Here is a 19,172-nt window from a genome sequence, read left to right as displayed (position 1 = left end):
ATGAAAGAAACATGAATGGAGTGATGTAGCAGGATGTGTTATAGTAAAAATTATTCTCATCAGCGAAAATAATTAAAACAGATATTAACACAAGATAATAATTTAAAACACATAACCAAACTAACTAAAGAGGCCTTGCATTGCCACATTAATCTCAAGACTTGAATTTCAGCGAAAAGCATTTTGAAACTGATCGTCAATCAGAGTGGTTCTTTTAACCTTGATGAATTGCAGACCATTCACCAATGGAATGGGTGAAATCTGAGTCACAATGCTGTAAACATCTAATTATGTATGACTACAGACAGTTCGAAATACTTTTTTATTTTTGTATGTATGTAAATTATATACATAAAATAATATATAATAAAAAAAATTACAATTGAATTTTCCTTCATTTTATATATTTTCACTAGACTGTTATATTTATGGAGATATTCTCTCTCATGGTAGCATATGTGAGTGGTAGGTCATTTGAAGGAAACTATCAGAAGACATCTGTGCATGGTGGTTAATAGCGGGTTTCACTAACATGTGTGTGTACACTGCAGTTTTATGAATTATTGCTGGACTGTAATTTATTGACACAAAACATAGAATTACCACTGACAGTTGACTTTGGATGATCTTTGTATTTGGAATGGGGTGAGGGATTCGGTTACACTGATTTCTTTGCTCTTGCTAAAGAAACTCTAAAGATTTTTTTTAGCTTTTTAGAAAGAATATGAAGTGATAGCTCCTGTTTTATGTGTCAAATAACCATTGTGTACAGTCATTTTGTTTTAGTACCCGATTTCAATAGCTGTCGATGACTGCAAATAAACATGTTCATTTGCTAACCACTTTGTGAGAAACACCTGTTTATTCATGCAAATATACAATCAGTCACTCATGTGGATGCAGTGCAGTGCAAATACAGATACATAGGCAAGAGATTCAAATTAATGTCCACATTAAGTATCAGAATGGTAAACAATGTGATCTAACTGACTGTGTACCATTTCAGAAACTGCATATCTCTTGGGATTTTTACACAAAGCAATCACTAGTATTTACACTGAATGCTGTAAAATAATCCAGTGAACAGCACTTCTTGCAAAATGGAAAATGGCCAGATTGATTTTAACTGACAGATAGGATGCAGTACCTCAACAAAACACTCTTTTCAACTGTGATATGCAGAAAAGCATTTCAAAAAGCAAGACACACTAAGCAATGAAGACTACATTGGGTTCCACTCCTGTCAGAAAAAAAAAACAGAAATCTGGACACAGGCTTACTGACAACTGAAGACTGTAAAAATGTCATTGAGATCCTAATTAAGTGGCTAGGGATTAAGCTTACTGTAAAAAAAAAATAATAATAATAATAATAAAAATAAAAATAAAAAGCAAAAAGCTGGTACAAGATTGGTTGCTGTTTAATTTTTAAAAAATAATTATTGAATAAAAACTTACATTTGATGGCATTTGATAAAAGAAGCAGGTGGAAACATGGAAGACATGGCATTGATGGTATTGCTAAGTGTTTGTTGGTCTATTCGGACAGCAAAGTGAAGTAAAGTGGGAGTAGAGCTCAAAAGACTTTGTGAACATGAAAGAACGGTGAAGTAAAAAGGAAAGCAGATAGGTAAAAAAAAAAAATCAAGGTCAAACTCAATTGAGATGTTTGACAAAATGTGATGACATGTCATTTGTAGACTGTTATGGCCCCTTTGCTAGAGGTGCAGAGAAACATTTTAAAATTACAAGTAAAAATGAAGAATATAATGGGAAAAAAAGTGGGCAAGCTGTCAACACTCTGCCAGGAAAGATCACCTGAAGTAGTTTTTTCCCCTTTGTTTCCTTTCTACTTTATTCCCACTCTCTTTCCCTCACCTCCTCTATCTTTTCTCTCATTCACACTCCTAAACTCTCATATTTTCTTTCCTTCCTTACCTTCTCTTTGCTTTCTGATTATATTTTTTCTATCTTGTTTCCCCTCATCTCTAATCTAGCTCTCCCTTGCTGTTTTGCACACATGGATGGGTGCCAGATGAGGAGAAGAAGTGAATCTAGATGTAATGATATCACAAATGCTTCCCTTTAAGCTCAATCATAACTCTGTTATGACTGATTCAGTGCTGGGTCTCTTTATATAATACAAATGAAGTCGTCCATCTTCTCCTGTATTGAGTCATCAATTTCCCCCAGCGACAAGCCTCGTTTGCAGCACCTAATCATCTGTCTGCTCGGTGCTGTCTCGCGGCCTGATCGGATAGCACTTTTGAATACTGCTACAACAAGCGTGACAATCGAAGCCATCCATTAAAGCTTGAGAGGCCTCCATTATAGCTACTGCCTGTAGAAAGATCTGTTTTTTTCTTACATAAACCACTAGGTCATGGTCTGTAAATCAGTCTGCACCATTGTGTCCTTATTGATTACACACACTTCTTTGCTAAATTTTCCTGTCATAGGAGAGATGGGATTTTTTTTTTTTTGGACTAAATATCAGGAGGGATATTCCAAGCTTCAATTGTTGTTGATAATAGTTTTGAACATAGACACTGGGGATAGTAAGTTCGATTTTTAAAGTATTGATATTTTTCGATACTTTTCAATACTTGTGTTGTATAAAAAGAATCAATTCTGCCTGGGATTTTTTTAAACAATTGAGTTTAATATTTACTTAATGTGAATAGAAATTATGTCTTCTGTTAATCATACAAACAAGTCATATATTGTGGGTGTAGTGTGTCATCTGTAGTTCGAGAGATCCAAAAGCACAAAAGTTAATCAGTCAAAGAAGAAACAGGCTCAACATTCTCTTCCTTCACAAAAACCTATAAAGGAAAAAAATGCAGGAACATTATGTAACAAATATGGTTTCTCATTATTATGAATATTTCATCATTATGATTAATCATTTTTAAAATAAATGTTACAAAAGTGAAACCCAGTCCATTGTAGTCTATTTAATATTAACACAGATGGCCTTCAAAAATATTGCCATTGGTATCGGTATTGATATTGGTTGCCTTGAATGATATTGAATGACACTTTCAGCACACCTTAAACCAATAATCTTTTGAAACTTATTAAATAATAATTATCTATCTTGTTCAAAACTATGGTGTTCATTTACCAATGTCTTTGTTGAAATCATTTGGTTATAGTGTAGTCAGGTAATAAATTAAAGCATATAATGTGCAATTAAATATTGTAATGCATGAAAAAATCTGAGTTATTGAAAATAAATTTATTTTGCAGTAAGAGCTATTGGAGTTAAGACTGACAATAAAATAATAATTATTTATCATCCCAAACTTTAGACTAGACACAAAGCCAGTGTTACATAAAGATCTTTGCCATTCATATTGCCATTTAGCTATTCAGCTATATAAAGCTTCATACAATGAGCCATAAAGTTTCCAGTTTCTTGTTTACAAAATGTACTCAGTAACTAGACATAATCGTTTTTTTTCTCATCTGTATCCCCATGTCATCTATTGACAATGCTCCTCATTTTAAGATTCATCAGGAATATGAACATGCATTCAAATTAGTTATTGGATTAAATCAATAACTTACAGTAATTTCTAATATAATTGTGATGCAAATGTGTGCTTGATTGCTGATCTAGCTATATACATGGATAAGGAGCAATTAAAAGTACAACACAAAGAGCTGAGAATGTACTCACAGGACCCTTAATGTTATTTCAATTCTATGATTATGAGGAGAGAGGGCATCTCTTTGTTCGTTTTTTTTTTTGCAAGTTTTAAGAACCTTAGGTATCAGTGTTGGGCCAATAGACAAAACAAATGCCAGTGATGTGATAAATCTTTGGAAGGCTATTTGGTGTCAGAGGCACAGATATGTTTAGAGCAAATAACATTGAATGTCTTTGTAGGACACTGCAGTGGTTACATGAAATTTCTAAACAGAGCAGGTATTTACTCACCTTCTGATTAAAGTAATATACAACAAAACGTCATCATATTTGATGCTGAGGATAAGATCAAATTAGTATTTTAACGTTTGTCTTGCTTTACAATAAAGCATACCCTGTTTGGTTTGTATCAAACCTCCAGCATCTATATCAATTTATGAAACTGATGACTTGCTGTTTGTATAATTTATATTTCTATTGTTTTATTTCTCTTAGATAATCAAAGATAAAATGTTCTGAAGTATTATTAAACGCATATTTTTTAAAATCATACTTAATACTGAATTATCGTATATACTGCTGCTTTGTGCCACTTTTTATATTGTATGCAATTCATTGAATTTTCATGCTGAAAATATGTCCAGAGGAGACAACAGAGAAAACAGGGGGGGAACCCCTGTCTTTAAAATTCTCCAGACAGCACCAAAAAATTAGGTTCACTTTTATATGGGGGAAAATGAGACCAGCAGAATACCAAAGAGAATTTCCCATACCTTTCTTCACCAGTCAACCAACCTCTCCCCAAACACCCCCACCTCGTGAATCTGCACCAAAGCTCTCTGTTTATCCTCATAACTCCCCTCTGAGTCCTGCCGAGCCTTTCACGGGCTGTAAAGTGGTAGCTGAGCAATCGTTACTCACTGTTTCGGAGCAGCACGGGCAGCCGCTTGGTTGGTATTTTTCCCCATGCTTTTCATTAATTGAGTATTGATGGGGATCGGAGAGCTATTATGTGCCATTGATCTGTAGTTAGTTATTCAGTTCTCTGCTGCACTGACACAGGCTGTCAGAGGAACAGCAAAAATAGGATGTTTAATGTTCACAGTGTAATTTGGTGTTATTGATTTGATGTTTCTACCAATGCCTGTCAGAAAAAAAATCTACTTGCTCACTTATTTGCCTGCCAGCTACCTTAAGTAGATTCTTTTCAATTCTATGCCTATTGTTCCTTAGCAGTTGTGTTGTGCCCTGGTAAAAACCCTTTACACCATGATATTGTTTTTCATTAAATGAAACATTTTTTCCACTTTTCAATGTCTTTTAACCACAGGTAGAAAAATAAATAAAATGAATGTATATATATATATATATATATATATATATATATATATATATATATATATATATATATATATATATATTCCATTTCAGTGTGGTATATACAAACACATTGTTTAAAAGCTAGTGTCATACATTTGCTTGTAGATTACTGTGTACTGTGATTGACTGTATATAGTTTTTGACCATTCTAAAAGTCTAGTCATCTATGTATACTACAGCATTTTAGCATTCTCACTCCTTATTCAGGTTATTCAAAAGTTTATTCATTCCGTTCAACAGGCATACTATGTTTAATAATAATATCCTTCCTTTTATTTAGTTATTTTATCAATAGCAATTTATAGATTTATTTGATTCATTACATTTACACCATAAACTGTACTTGGAGCCCTCATTTACTCTGATCATTTTCATATCAGCTGAGGCAATTTTAACCTAATTTAATATTGATAGAGATGGCACTAATTCAATTCTCCACATCCATGGAAATAAAAACAGCACAAACTGGTGAATAACTGAGAAAATACATACAATGTCGGAATCTGTAACAAGTGACAAACACTGGAACTAGACTTGAAAAAGTAATGCAATTTTAAATGTTCACATAATAGAACATTTTCCTTTTATTTTACTTAATTATATGTATAATAAACCATTGTGATGTGAAAGAGGCTATCTGCAACATGATTTAATTTAAATAATTGTATTGAATGACTTTGAATACTGCAGCATTACAATTTCCCTTAGTTGAAAGTAAGACATCAAAACCTGTTGCAGCATGACAATGCTCCTGAGAAAAAAGTGTCTGTCACAGAGCTCTGAACTCAATTATTGAGATGATCTGCAATGTAGAAATATAACAGGCTTTCTCACCCAACACTACCACCAGGGAATCTGGAATCTGGATTGGGATATTCAAACGAAAGATATAGGTGTAATGGTCAGGATTTCCTATACATTTGTCTATCTACATAAAAGTTATCTACAGTATATGCAACTTAAAATAGACATTTAAAATTTGTCAGTCATATTTTCTTAAATTTCACCTTTCCAATATGTATTGTATTGTGCATGTACATTTTCCCCTACCTCCTACAGATACTAAATGTGCTCTTAAAATATTCTGTAACTCTGTAAAGCCAGAGTGTGTAATGGAATATAGTGTCCGACACTTCTGGAGGTGGACTTGGGGGGTTCTACTCACAAATATTCTATGGCCTGTTATGAACTCAAAGCATGGTTCATGCTATTTCTGATATGCTGTTTTTGTACTGTTCCATGTTGAGCGTTGCTGATGAATTACAGATGAGCCAAAACATGATATAGCCTCCTTCCTTCTGTGTGTGTGTGTGTGTGTGTGTGTGTGTGTGTGTGTGTGTGTGTGTGTGTGTTTGTGCATGTGTGTACGTGTGTGTGTGTGTGTGTGCAAGAGAGAATGGGGAGGGGGAGCAGGGGCTTTACTCGTGTAAAGTTATGGCATTTCAATCCATAAATGTAAATGCAAGGCTTCTCATCACTAATGATTATGTATTATTTGGATGTAGGTTGGTATGGAGCAGAGCAGGAAAAAACTTGTTTTTCTGCTGGTGGGTAAAATCTATTGATTGAAAATTCACACAGCTCCAAAGTGATAAATATTCATGGCTGAATATGATTTTGAAATGGTGATCAACATTCGGATGGACCGCTTTCCTCGCCTCGACATCGATGGGCTCTGGTTCAACTCGCCTACAATATTACAGTGCTTTATTTTTACTCTGGTAACTTGGGCATGCAGAGTGTGTGTGTGTGTGTGTGTGTGTGTGTGTGTGTATGTGTGTGTGTGTGTGTGTGTGTGTGTGTGTGTGCGTGTTCATGTGTGGTTTTGTGAGTGAACAAACCCTGAACAGTTAAAAAGTCCCCAGCTTTGTGGTGAGGACATCTCATGACAGGCACTAATAAGATTCTGTTCCCCTTGCACAAGAGATTCAAGAGAAAGATTCCCTCAATCCACGTAGGCACATTCAAAGCTAAAGGTCTGTGGTCTAGTGCTCTCCGGTTCATTATCATTCTCAGGTTATCCGCAGCCAAGGGAATCTTGAGTACAAATGAATTAGAGAGAATTAAGGAACCTCAGAGGCTTGAACCTTCTACAAATCTTGGCTAAGATGAAAGGTACACAGCCACAATTCTCATGCAACTCCTTTACTGAGCCTTCTGTCTACCCTCCCTCTCTCTTTCCCTCGCTCGAGTCTTCTCTCTGAAGTGGCAGCAGCGCAGGCAGTTAATGTTGCCTAACGTCTGCTGACCGCAGGTTGGGCCGTGTGGGAGACGGGGCCTTTTATAAGGGGCGGCAGGACCGCACCTCCGATCACTGGCGATTAATTACAGACCAGGAGCTGTGCAGAACAGAGATCCACTCCCTTCTGGCTGGCCTTCCTCTCATCTCAGTCTGTCTCAGACAGTCAAAGAATTCCACACTTCTACACATCACCCAGCTCACCTCTCCACCTCTACCTGCCTGTTGGAAGGAACTTCAGAACTGGCATTTTAACTTCAGCTGGAATGTGGAGCCAGCAGTGTGCCATTCTCCTTCAGAGTTTCAGATTATGTCGGCATGCATTGTTTGAAGTGAAAATTGTAAAGAGAAAGCCAGCATTTATCCAAGCCACATGCCATTGTCCAGTAGAATGAACATGCTAGGACACAATTCTAAAAATGAACCAGTCTGGTATGTTTCTCAAGTGTTTTCTAATAACGGGTGTGAGCAATGGTGTAGTTGCTTTGTGTTGCCTGAAGTAGGTTGTGCATTTTTTTCCCGCATTTTGTACTTCAGAGTTGGAACAATAGTACTGACCTTGAGACATGAATGGCTTGTGATCTGCAAAAATGTAATTCAAAATAAGTCTCTCCACCAGGTGTGTGGTAGCAGTGTAAAGACTCCTCAGCTACTTTGTGTTCATGCTCACTGCAGATGTCCTCTGTGTATGTGCAACTTTTTGTATCTGTCAGGCAAAATAAAGGGAAAAACACTCAAGAATGTGTCTGGATTTTTTTTTTCCTCGTCTTTGAGCCCCCCTCATCCCTCTCTGCTGCCAACCCAGCTTTGCGACAGACTGCCGAGTCGGCCTTTCTCCCCGAGCTCATTCACCATCACACACTGCCCTTGTGCTGGACATCAAATGACCAGTCAACCCCCTGAGGAGCGCTCGAGTTTCAGCCGCCTCGTTTCAGCGGCCGGCTGCTCTTGTCCCCCGGCTCGTTCCCGCGCCAAGACACAGGACATCTGCCTGTCTGAGCAAGAGAGGGACGCTCACCGGCCTTTCTGTCCATCTGTCAGCAGATCATATTGTCCTGTCACGTCATCCACAGCTTATTATTCCGTCCAAAACAACAAGGTGGTGCTGGTGTGTGAATGTTTATGTGTGTGTTTCTGGTGTGTGTGTGTGTGTGTGTGTGTGTGTGTGTGTGTGTGTGTGTGTGTGTGTGTGTGTGTGGAGTGGAGGGGTCCAGTGGATTTCAGATGGTGTTTTTGTATTAGCTGAATTGACCTGCAGTTTCATGTAACAGGTTTTAAAGGGTTTATGTGCCAATGTTTATGCAGTAATGATTATCACATAATCTAATTACATGTGCATTCAACAAACCCCCAGTTAGTCGATGAGAGGCACAGTAATCAATAGCGAGGAATTTGCATAAAAATCTATTTTGCAGACATGGCATTGGACGGCCGGTGCGGAAAGGTGCTCCTGGGATGGGCATTCTGCAAGCTTACTGGCCTCAGGCATGGAGGTGAACTCTCATCTATTCTCTTCTCCTAAAGATAGTTGGAATTCATCCTCCTGTGTAAGCTGTTAGATTTATTCATTACAGATACATTTTGTTGATGTGCATGGTACTGAATGAGCCAACTAGATTGTTCTAATAGCTTTTGCTTATGGAACAAAATTACAGGTCATTTTAGAAAAAAGCTAGAAATGATGCATCTGCAGATTACAATAAGAATGAAGCTTCCCTCATTAAGCAAAGTCAGTTTTTATCTCTGGTCTGGATGTATGCAGCGTGTGTGCATGTGTGCACAGACTCTAGGATAGATGTTTAGTTAGTGATCTTGCAGGGCTGGCTGTTGGCTGGGAGCCACATGCGTATTGCAGCGTGGGTCCCCTGCTCTGGCTGCTCCCAGCCTCCTGCTCAGAGCGTGGGGTGAAGGAGAAACGATCACACTCTCCTTGTCAGCTGCAAGGGTAATTACTGCTGGCTGAAATTACTCAACATTTGTTTATTAGCTCCCCAGAGCCCACTGTAAATAGATTGTCCGTTATAGTCGGAACGCATTAGAGTGCAAGCCACTCCTCAGAAGCCCCCAGCCTCCTGTTCGCTGGGAGTTATTCGTCTGCTGCTCACTTATTGAGCGCTCAGCATCCAGCAGCCATGTTTGACATGATTGCTTTCCATTAGCTGTGTTGAGTCTAATACGTCATTTGTTGTGCTTAAATCACCACAACAAATCAGCTTCATTAGGAACACTGAGGGGGCTGAAATAAGACTAAACTAAAGCAAAATTAGGTAGAATTGAAAGAAACTTTTGAGAGAAACATGGACACTTTAATTTTGTTGTATTAATGTGACTAAATTTCTTAAATCTGATGTAAATTCTAAAGTATGTTCCGTGCATGTTTTTCATCTGATGGATATGGGACAAGGTTTGTGTGTTTGCGTCTTGGATGATGAAGGGATGAGGGGAGCCAAGGTCTGTGTCTGTATTCATTTTGTTAGATAGTTCCTGTCAAAGATGACATTCTGAAACACTTGACCCACAAAAATGAATTCTCGGCCAGAGCCTGGTGACAGCAGTGGCCAATTCATTCTCCTAAAACGTGCACAGATAAAAAGCAGGGAATGCAATGGTGCTGTCAAAGGAAGAACAAAGCGGGGAAGAGGGAGCGGGAGAGAGAAGCGAGGGAGTAAATCTATGCTCGAAGGTGTGAAAGCCATACATAAGTAGCAGTTTACAGGGAAATAGCTAGAACAGTAAGAGACAAAGTGATATGGCTCCCAGTTTGATGATGAAGAGAGGGATATTGTTGGCATTTATGGAGGGAAAGACATTTAGCTGTGAAAACACACTAAAACATGTGTAGTGGAGTTGGTGACAGGTTGAGACGTGCTGTGTGAAAGGCAGACTAATAAAAGCCCACCTCTTTCTCTCCCTCTCTTCCTCCCTCCCTTCCTCCTTCCCTTGCTGTGGCTCCTGTATTGCTCTAATAACAGCTACTGCTGCACAGCCTGAGTGCAAATAGGGGCCTGGAGCTGCTGGACATCTATCACAGCCCTCCTGAGCCGCATTACACCATCCTAATGGGCACTCTCCGCTTGATTATGATATTAATTTTCAGAGTTTCTCTCAAGTGATTTAATCTGTAATGTCACAAAGTATCATTGCTTTTGAGACAACCTGTTTTCTCTGCATGACCATATTGTTTTTCTTTACAGAGTCCCCACCCCTGCATGCTGCTTCATGGAGTAGAGACCTGATAATCCTGAGTTTCTCAGAAAATCACATCACATACTCCTTCCTCTTCTCCTTTTTGACTCCCTTGCCCCAACTATTCTTTTCCTCTTATCTTTTCAACGCCCCTTCTTTTGCCAAGCTCCCACTTCCTCTCCCATCCTTTGCTCCTCATTGCCTGTCCTTTCCTCTCCTCCTCCTTTTCCTCACCCCCCCTCCTCTTTCTTTCCTCTTCTCTCTTCTCAAGAGGCTGGGCAGTCCTGCCAACTCTCTGCTCATCTGACTAGATCAGCAGATGGTCAGCTACACTCCGGGTCCGAGGAACACGTTACGACGCAAACATTAGATGTCATTTTGCATTTTTAAATACACCCCCCTTTCCACACACTTTTCCCACCTGCAGAATGTCAGATGCTGATAGCAAGGAAAAGCAGACGTGGGTACATAGCCAAACATAATAGATTTATTTTGAAATGCCATCTTACAAAGAGCAAGTGGGAACCCCTGCTAAATGAGGACAGATAAGCAAATCAGAGGCAGTCAGGTGTTTGACTATATTAAGGTGGCTTTTTGCAAAACACACAAGCAGCCAGTGTGTTCAGTAGTGCCAGAAATACTTGTCAGATGTTAAATACTACATTTTTTAAATTCTTATCAATAACATTAGATAAATAAACAGAGAGATAGAGACACAGACAGACAGAAAGACAAACAGATAGAGAGAGAGACAAGCAGACAGACACAGATTCTGTAGAGAAAGACAAAGACAGATACAGACAGATACACAGTCAGGCACGCAGTAAGACAGACACCCCAAGAGACAGTTAGACAGACCCACACCCAAGGTTAAAGGCAGACATAGCTTCTTTCAAGACAACAATGTTTACATCCACAGCATAGTGCACATGTAGTACAATATATGGAAGACACTGTAAAATCTGCTTACTTATCAATGTACCTCCTTACTGACAAGCTTTGACATTTTGGCATTAATGTGGATCATAGTGTTTTAAAACCCTTAGATAAGTCTTCAATTTTGATAACAGGAGAGGTATGACAGCTTCGTATCATTTCTGGGATCTATAACAAAACTCTTTCTTATCTAAAAAGCACAAACTAGTGGTACTTCGGGGCTGTCTCAGAACTGAACAGCCATCAGTCAGCGTAAGGAATTCCATTTATCTAACGAGACGCCTCTGAATCTGTGTGAGAAGAGACTCAGTATGATGATAATTGCTTTTGAAGACAGACGAAAAAGAGAAGAGACACGAAATAAAAGATACACACCAAAGAAGACATTAGGCTGTGGGAGGGGAGTTGCGCCTCAGAGGATGGCTCCTCTAAATAGTCATGAAATGAGAAGTTTCTGTGGATTGAAGTCAGAGAGCAATACTCTTGAAAAGGCCAGCAGGCCACACCAAATAATCCTTGACTTAGCGTCCTATTCTGAATCCCGTATTAGCTACAGAGATTTTAATGTAAATATGCCATTACGCTGTCATTACAGTGATCAGTCCGTGTGCCGCACAGGTCAGCGCAGCCACTGTTAATTTTGCAGGCAAAAGCTTTTTTTCCCGTCTCTCTCTGTCTTGAAATGTTAATAACTTTCTATTAGTTAATGTACCGTGACTAAAATTCAAATTAGACATAATTTATTTTAATATCTGTGACTAGCTAGCCTGACCATTTAGCAATGGTCTCCAGCAGAATACAAGATAGTAAATTGGAGTAATTTGCATTGGATGGTTGAGGTACGCCTCGTCTCTGGGTATTGCTTTTGTGAAGTCAGGGATGATTCATTTCTCTTTTTTTCATGAGGTACAAGTGTTCTGAATTGAATAAAGCCAGCCGTCACATTTAATATAGACTTTTATGAGAGTGGTAGAAATACTGTTGACATTTTGGTGTAGATGATGACAGTAGAAGATTGCCCTTAAAAACGTCATGACAGCTAAATGATAATAGGCAGATTTAGAGTACATAGCATATAAATAAAATGTATTTAATATACATTTTTTGTTAAGAAGCTTTATACAAATGCTACAAACCTAAAGCATTTGATATTAACCTGCTGTTTGAACCATTTTGGTCCTTAATATTCTGCGATTGTGCTTGTTATATATCTTGCAATCTTTTGCTGCTGTGGCCTTAGTTGGATTTGTTCTGTTAGCAGTTTTTATTTAACTGGATCATTGGTTGTTGCTTGTTTCCTGGACCCTGGGAAATGGGGGGTGGTGGGGGTGGAGTGTTATAGTTGGAATGGTTTCATCCAGCTGATTGGAAACAGCTGGACAAAAGACAGAAGCCCGCCCACTTGAGACAGGGACGGCTGAGATTTGACAGTGCCCTCTGAGTGACAGCTTTGACCTCCAGTGTTTTGTGTGTGTGTGTGTGTGTGTGTGTGTGTGTGTGTGTGTGTGTGTGTGTGTGTGTGTGTGTGTGTGCGTGTGTGTGTGTGGTATGTGGCTGCCAGACCTAGAATAGGGTACAGGATGGTACAAAGCAGCCTCCCATAACAATCTACTCAGACTCCACTACATTTCTCTAAAGCATCACTGCAATCATAAAACATGTGATTTTGCGTTGTGTGCACACCAACTGGTAGGAGATAAAAGATTCTAGAAAATAATTTACTCTATTTGTGTGTAATGTCTTGCTTGTGTGAATAGAATACAGAAAGTCTGATTTTAAAATATGTTAAATGGAAAACTGAAACAATCTTAACCTTAAAAACAAGTGAGTTCCATTTATACTACAAAAAGGAACACTATAACAGTCTTATTTGACAATATAAAAAAAATCAAGTATTGCATGTTTAAAAAATCACAAGAATTATATAAAATATCTGTCCGCTCTGACCTTGTCGGACATTCGGATGGTGTCCTTCTTCCTCTTCTTCTTTTTCTTCTTTTGGCTGCTTCTGTTAGGGGTCGCCACAGTGGATTACTTTAACAAAAATGTAAAAACCCCTAAAAAAAATCCATTTCCTTTGGGTTACTCAAGTTTAGGTTATGTTTAGATTTTAAGTGTAGCATAGCACTAGACAAATGTTTGTGTGTGCATTTGTATTCTATTTGCTCATATATTCCTTCTCATTCAAACATCAATATACACCCTTTATCCAAATCATTGTGTTGTTGGATGTGAAGGCTATCCGCAAACTGTATTTTTATTGCTGTAATACCAGCAAACCACTTCATAACTTCACGTTCCTAAAGAGCTCTTTACTTTCCCCCAGATGGCTGCAGTGGATTGATTGACTGAAAAAGCAGCTGCTCGCAGTATCTGTGAGCTTGCTTTGACCAGTTTGTCTTTGTAAGTGATTTGAGATGTCTCACCGGGAAAGCTAAAGAATGAGAACCAGATAAAGCTCTTTAAATTTCACTTGACAGCCACAAGCTTAGCCAGACCTGGGGCAACACAAACATATACACACAGACACACACATGCAATGTGCACACAAATTCATGTGCCCACACACATAGGCCAAATAAAATACTACAGCTCATTATTTGTCTGATTCTTTCTGCAAGGCAAACTAAAGACATATGCAACAGTGAACATAAGTCACCAGTGAAATCATAAATGCTTGTTGTATTGTAACAAAACCACATCTGGCAACTCTTATTACTCAGAGAATAGGAAATGAAGGTGGTCCACGTCAAAAGAAAGACACTGCTTTGTGTAAATGCAGTGTACCGGAGTCTCAGTAGTTCAGCCTTCGAGTCAGAGGGCACAAAGCATTTATTTAGCTCTGTCTGCGACATGCAAATATTTATCAAGGTGTTTCCTTTTTTGTATAGGCTAAGCGTTTTATACCTACAGAAAACAAATCCGCTTCAATATTAATATTAATGACTATGCAAATGAGCTGAGCTGGATGAGAAGAGACATTCATATTAGATTCATTAATGTAATGAATGCATGGAATTATCAGATTTCAATGCTCCTCTGTCCTGGAAATGCCACGAGAGTGTTTCAAGACTGAAATTACGAAGCGATAGAAGAGTCTAAGCTTTGATAATCTGCACCGGTGTATAACGTTTAACGTGTACTTAGAAAAGATTTAAGAGAACCCAGAAATGTTAGACATTACACAAAAAAGGCAGAAATTGAGTTCATATACCTCAACCCTTCCTTTCAGATGCGCTAAACTGCTTACCGTGCTGAGATACTGCTCCAGTAGGCCTCAAATATGGAGGGGGGGTGAAACCAATTTATCTACTGGCCACAAAAGTCGTTAGTGAAATGATCTATGTTGAGATTCTCTCTGTGTAAGCTTCTTATCAACCAGTCTGAAACACATGCCACTCCATTCTCTGTAAGAAATTCAGAGATAGAAAAAAATACAATATATTTGACATTTTGAAGCTTTGATTATACATGTTAATGACAAACTAATTTCAGATTGAACCTAAAAGTGTGTCTTTGGACTGTGGAGTGCTCTTGCTGTGATAGGGGAAGAAAAAAAGATCCTGGCACCTACTTTTCACATGAGCTTCACTAAAGGTCTAGAATTCTGGGTCATTTTATTTAACTCCTAATCAGGAGCTATTCCAGGTAGGTTTCTTTTTAAGGTGATTTATAGCTTTCATATTAAGGCTTAATTTTCATGCAGTGTGAATTCACACTCTTTTCATTTATGTTAATATCGCAGAACTCATACTACTTTATCTCCCACCATTAAACAAAACGTGCAGCAAAGGCGCTTCGGTAAATTGAGTGAGTTTTGAAATAAGTTAAGAGCATCATGGCCACATTCCCTCATGCAGGAAGGAAACTCTCTTTATAGAATTATGCTTCAACCTATAGACATTGAATGCAACAACCCAGATCACCCATAAGTAATTTAATATCTTTTAGGATTAACTGATACATTTTTGAAAAATTAAAACCACTTGAATTGTTTCAGCTTTATATCAAACTTATATTTTATATCAAAAAAAACATTTATACCAACTTTAACCTGGAGAAAAAAAGTGTATATAGCACAGATTTCCAAAATAAACTCGTAATTACCTATTTTTTTCTGTTTTACTTAATACATTGCCCCATTAAAAAACCTGCAAAGACATCCCTGCACTAACACGTGTACCCACTGTGTAAGTATGTAAGCATATTTTTTCCCAGACTCACCTTAATTAGATGAACTGCACATTTTACTACCTTTAGCAAATTAAGATATCTAGGAATGGATCTTCGGACTGAATAGAGCTAAGTGTTATGTTCATGAGTGCCTAATTAACATGGTTCCCTCCTGTGGTTTTTCAAACTGCTGTCAGATGTGGTGGTCTGGCCCTCTGATCACCCCTCCCAGAGAGCAGGCTCATGCTGGTGGACTGGCACAACACTATAATTTTACTGCCATGTTCTTCACCACCCCCCTCACTAATGACTGGTAGAGCTAACCAATCAATTGTGTTTGCTATTAACACTTTAATATAGCCAAATATTATCCAGTCATATAAAACAAAACTATTCACATGCCTAATGGCAGGGCTGTTGGAAAGGTAAACTTTAATTTTACCAAATCTCTCTCTCTCTCTCTCTCTCTCTCTCTCTCTCGCCTCTCACACACACACACACACACACACACGCCTTCCTTCAGCTTCTAAACCATCGTCAAACCACTGAAGGACCATGCTGAGCTCCTGATTAAAGATGATAGAATAAGAAAAGCAGATAATTATACTATTTAACTGAATATATTATTTAAAGATATTTTATTTCCTTTTTAATTTTACCTGCATGTTCACTTAATGTTTCTGATTAGTGGCATCAGTGTGTATGTGTTATGAAAAACTATATTATGGAAATTTATAAGTTCTCAAATGTTAAATTTGAATAAATAATGTCATGTCTCTTGTCCTTGCAAATGCCAGATAATACAATGAGAGATAGGAGTGGTTTTATTGTGTTCCCACATAGAGGCTTTGTTAAAACCATGAAGAAGAAAAAATGGGGGAAAAGGTGTGTTGTGGGTTCATTTCTTTAATCTAATAACCAGCACACATTCATACGCTGTGAGGGGAGAAACATTCGAATGAACCAGTTCGGTTAAATACAGAATTTCCCAAATTTTACTTTTTTCCCCGCAAAAAAAATAAAAATACCAATGCGCCAGATCGGTGGAGTTTTAAATTATTTGTATTTATTTATTTAGTAAGATATAGCGTTTCACGTTAGTAACCCGGGCGCCGTCCCTGCGCGTTTGCTAGCAGTGAATTATGTGGGAGGCTTGCAGAAAGCGCTCAGCTTCACGGGGCGCGCAAAAAGTGGCGCTAATTCTTTGAGATGGATGGGCGGCGGCGCGCTGTGGCTGAACGCCGTGTTTATTTAAAGCAGGCGCCGGTGCCGGTGAAGGATAATTCCGGTCAGCGGTGGGCTCCCGGTGTAAGGAGGGAGCGGAGGACCACCGCGAGGAAGGTGACAGTGACTGAGCGCGCGAGCCCGCGCCACCACATCCATCTCGAGCGGCGGCGCGGACACAGCGGGCACGAGCACTCCCTGAGACCTGCCCGTGACCGCGCACCGGCTCGGTCGCTAGCGTGCACACGATTTCTCCACTCCATGCTGCATGAGCAGCCCTCACAAACAAACGGATTCTCAGCTGCCATGTCAAACGTGACACGGTTCACTTGTTTTGTAACTCAGCTGTTTTAATGTGTTAATGAGTAAATGCGAACTGTCCTTATATACAAAGTTGATTCATTTCTCAGGAGCCTAACGCATGTCCTGGGTCAGGGGTTCACTTGGTTGAATTATTTTGCTCCAAAATTATGCATAATGTGTGCTCAACTTACAAAAGTACAAAATCACGAGTTTGGACATTTTAACCACACCAAACACGTTGGGGGGCAACGTTGTTGAATATCCTCATTTAATACCCTAGCTAATTTAACCACACGAACTATTTCTGTCATTATAGGAAAACAGAGATTTTACAAAAAACTATGAAATGACCAGGTAAATTGTACAGCTTAACCTGTAAGAGTAGTAGGGAAAGTCTGGTCACTACAGTTAAATAGTATTGTGGAAATGATTCAATTGCCAAGATACTTAATAAAAAAAAAAAAAAAAAGGCTACAAGCAGAGATGTCAATTTATCGAAAATAAGATTCAAACAAACGTGACCTTCCAAATGAAACAGCAATCAGGATGTTTGCAGTTGCATCCTAAATTTAAATTACTATACATACCACACGTTTCAATGTTGCATGGTAAAGCATTGGAGCAGGAGTTCGACTGAGATACACACACAAACACAAAAAGAACCTCTAGAGAAGATGCTTCCCTTGTCACATCAGAGCAGACTCTTCGCTCCATCTGCTGTGCTGTTAATGTCAGTAAACGGTGGACTTTGAGTAGGGGCGCCTCTAGCCTTGGGCTTACTTAGACATGTAAAGAAGGCCAAGGTCTGAATATGTGCTTAGGGAGCATGTATGTATTTAAGCTGCCCTCTGCTGTTCACAGTCTTAATGACAAGACACTGTGAGAACAAAAGGAATCCAGGGAACTGCTATTGCGTACTTGTTTGAGTTGACTTTGACCTGTGCTCAGAGTGGAGGGAATAGAGGGAAATCATTTGATCACTTCTATAAAAATAAACGCAACCATGCAGTTGATCTTATGTGATTTTACTCGTGATAGTGTACAATGTATTTCAAAATCAACTTTATTTTCTATTGTTTATTATGTTGAATGCAAAGTCATCAGCTCTCTACAGCTGTCTATGTTATGAGGTGTATTTAGTAAGGAATGGAATACATGCAGTTGCAACATGCAATGCATGGAGGTGCAATCCGTTACATCCCAATTGGATTTTTTTCTTATAACAGCCAGAGAAGACAAAATAACCTGTTTTACTGGAGCACCGCTAACTGGACGTCACATCATATTAATATATTAATACAAAAGAATTTCAAATTTTGTTACCTAATGAATGTATACAGGGTGAACAACCACCATATAGAACACAAGCAGAGAAAGGATGATGATGATGATGATCAGGTGATCAGGAATGTCTCTGTTCTCAGTCATGTTTACATCACTGACTCCCTCTGCCTCATCCATGTTTGCCCCATACTTCTTGTTGCTTTCTGCCTTACACATTGTTAACTTCATAAGGTGCGTGAGAGCCAGGAAATGAAAGGAAATAGATTAATGGGCTAAAAAATTATGTCACAAAATATTATTATTATATTGTTTTATATTATTATTATATTATTATTGTATTATTGATTATGTCACAAAATAGATTAAAACCAAAGAAATGAGCCTGAGCACACAGATATATGTGTGTAAAAACTGTAGAGTGATAGTAAAAAGTTGTCCAAAAAATAAACAGTGAAGTAAAGTACTGATACCAGAAAAACCTACTTAAGTACAGTAATGAAGTATTTGTACTTCAATCCTTCCCATCTCTGATAACAGCACACTGCCACAGCAGTTTGCCAAAGATTATATTGTTATTATTAATGAAAGAACAACAAATAATTATTGTATCCATTTATTATATCCTTTAATCTTTTGAAATCTCCAAGAGACACAGTAATTCCAGTTATCACTAACTTACATCATCCATCGTTCTCTCACCAGCATTTCTTTTTTGGCATACTTTCAAAGTTTATAAGAGAAAAGATGCAGCTTCTATGTTACTGAGAAAACAAAAAACACAAAATCACAAAAG

At 38.3% G+C, this 19,172-nt stretch overlaps 1 long non-coding RNA gene across 2 annotated transcripts; it reads right to left on the bottom strand.

The window, feature by feature from the left end:
• Positions 1–11,027: 11,027 nt before the first annotated feature.
• On the bottom strand, positions 11,028–17,875 carry LOC124383194. 2 transcript variants are annotated; one of them, XR_006925236.1, is made up of 5 exons: positions 17,759–17,875; positions 14,646–14,802; positions 13,343–13,403; positions 11,771–11,849; positions 11,028–11,685 (listed from the first exon to the last, which is right to left on the bottom strand). It is a non-coding gene; the product is annotated as an uncharacterized LOC124383194 (long non-coding RNA). The 2 variants fall into 2 exon arrangements; XR_006925235.1 differs by having other exon boundaries at positions 17,683–17,829.
• Between the last annotated feature and the right edge of the window lie 1,297 nt (positions 17,876–19,172).

Source organism: Silurus meridionalis, chromosome 3 (assembly GCF_014805685.1).
Source record: "Silurus meridionalis isolate SWU-2019-XX chromosome 3, ASM1480568v1, whole genome shotgun sequence".
In the NCBI taxonomy this organism is placed as follows: domain Eukaryota; kingdom Metazoa; phylum Chordata; class Actinopteri; order Siluriformes; family Siluridae; genus Silurus; species Silurus meridionalis.
The sequence above is the reverse complement of the archived record's forward strand: the minus strand, read 5'-3'. Positions and strand labels throughout refer to the sequence as shown.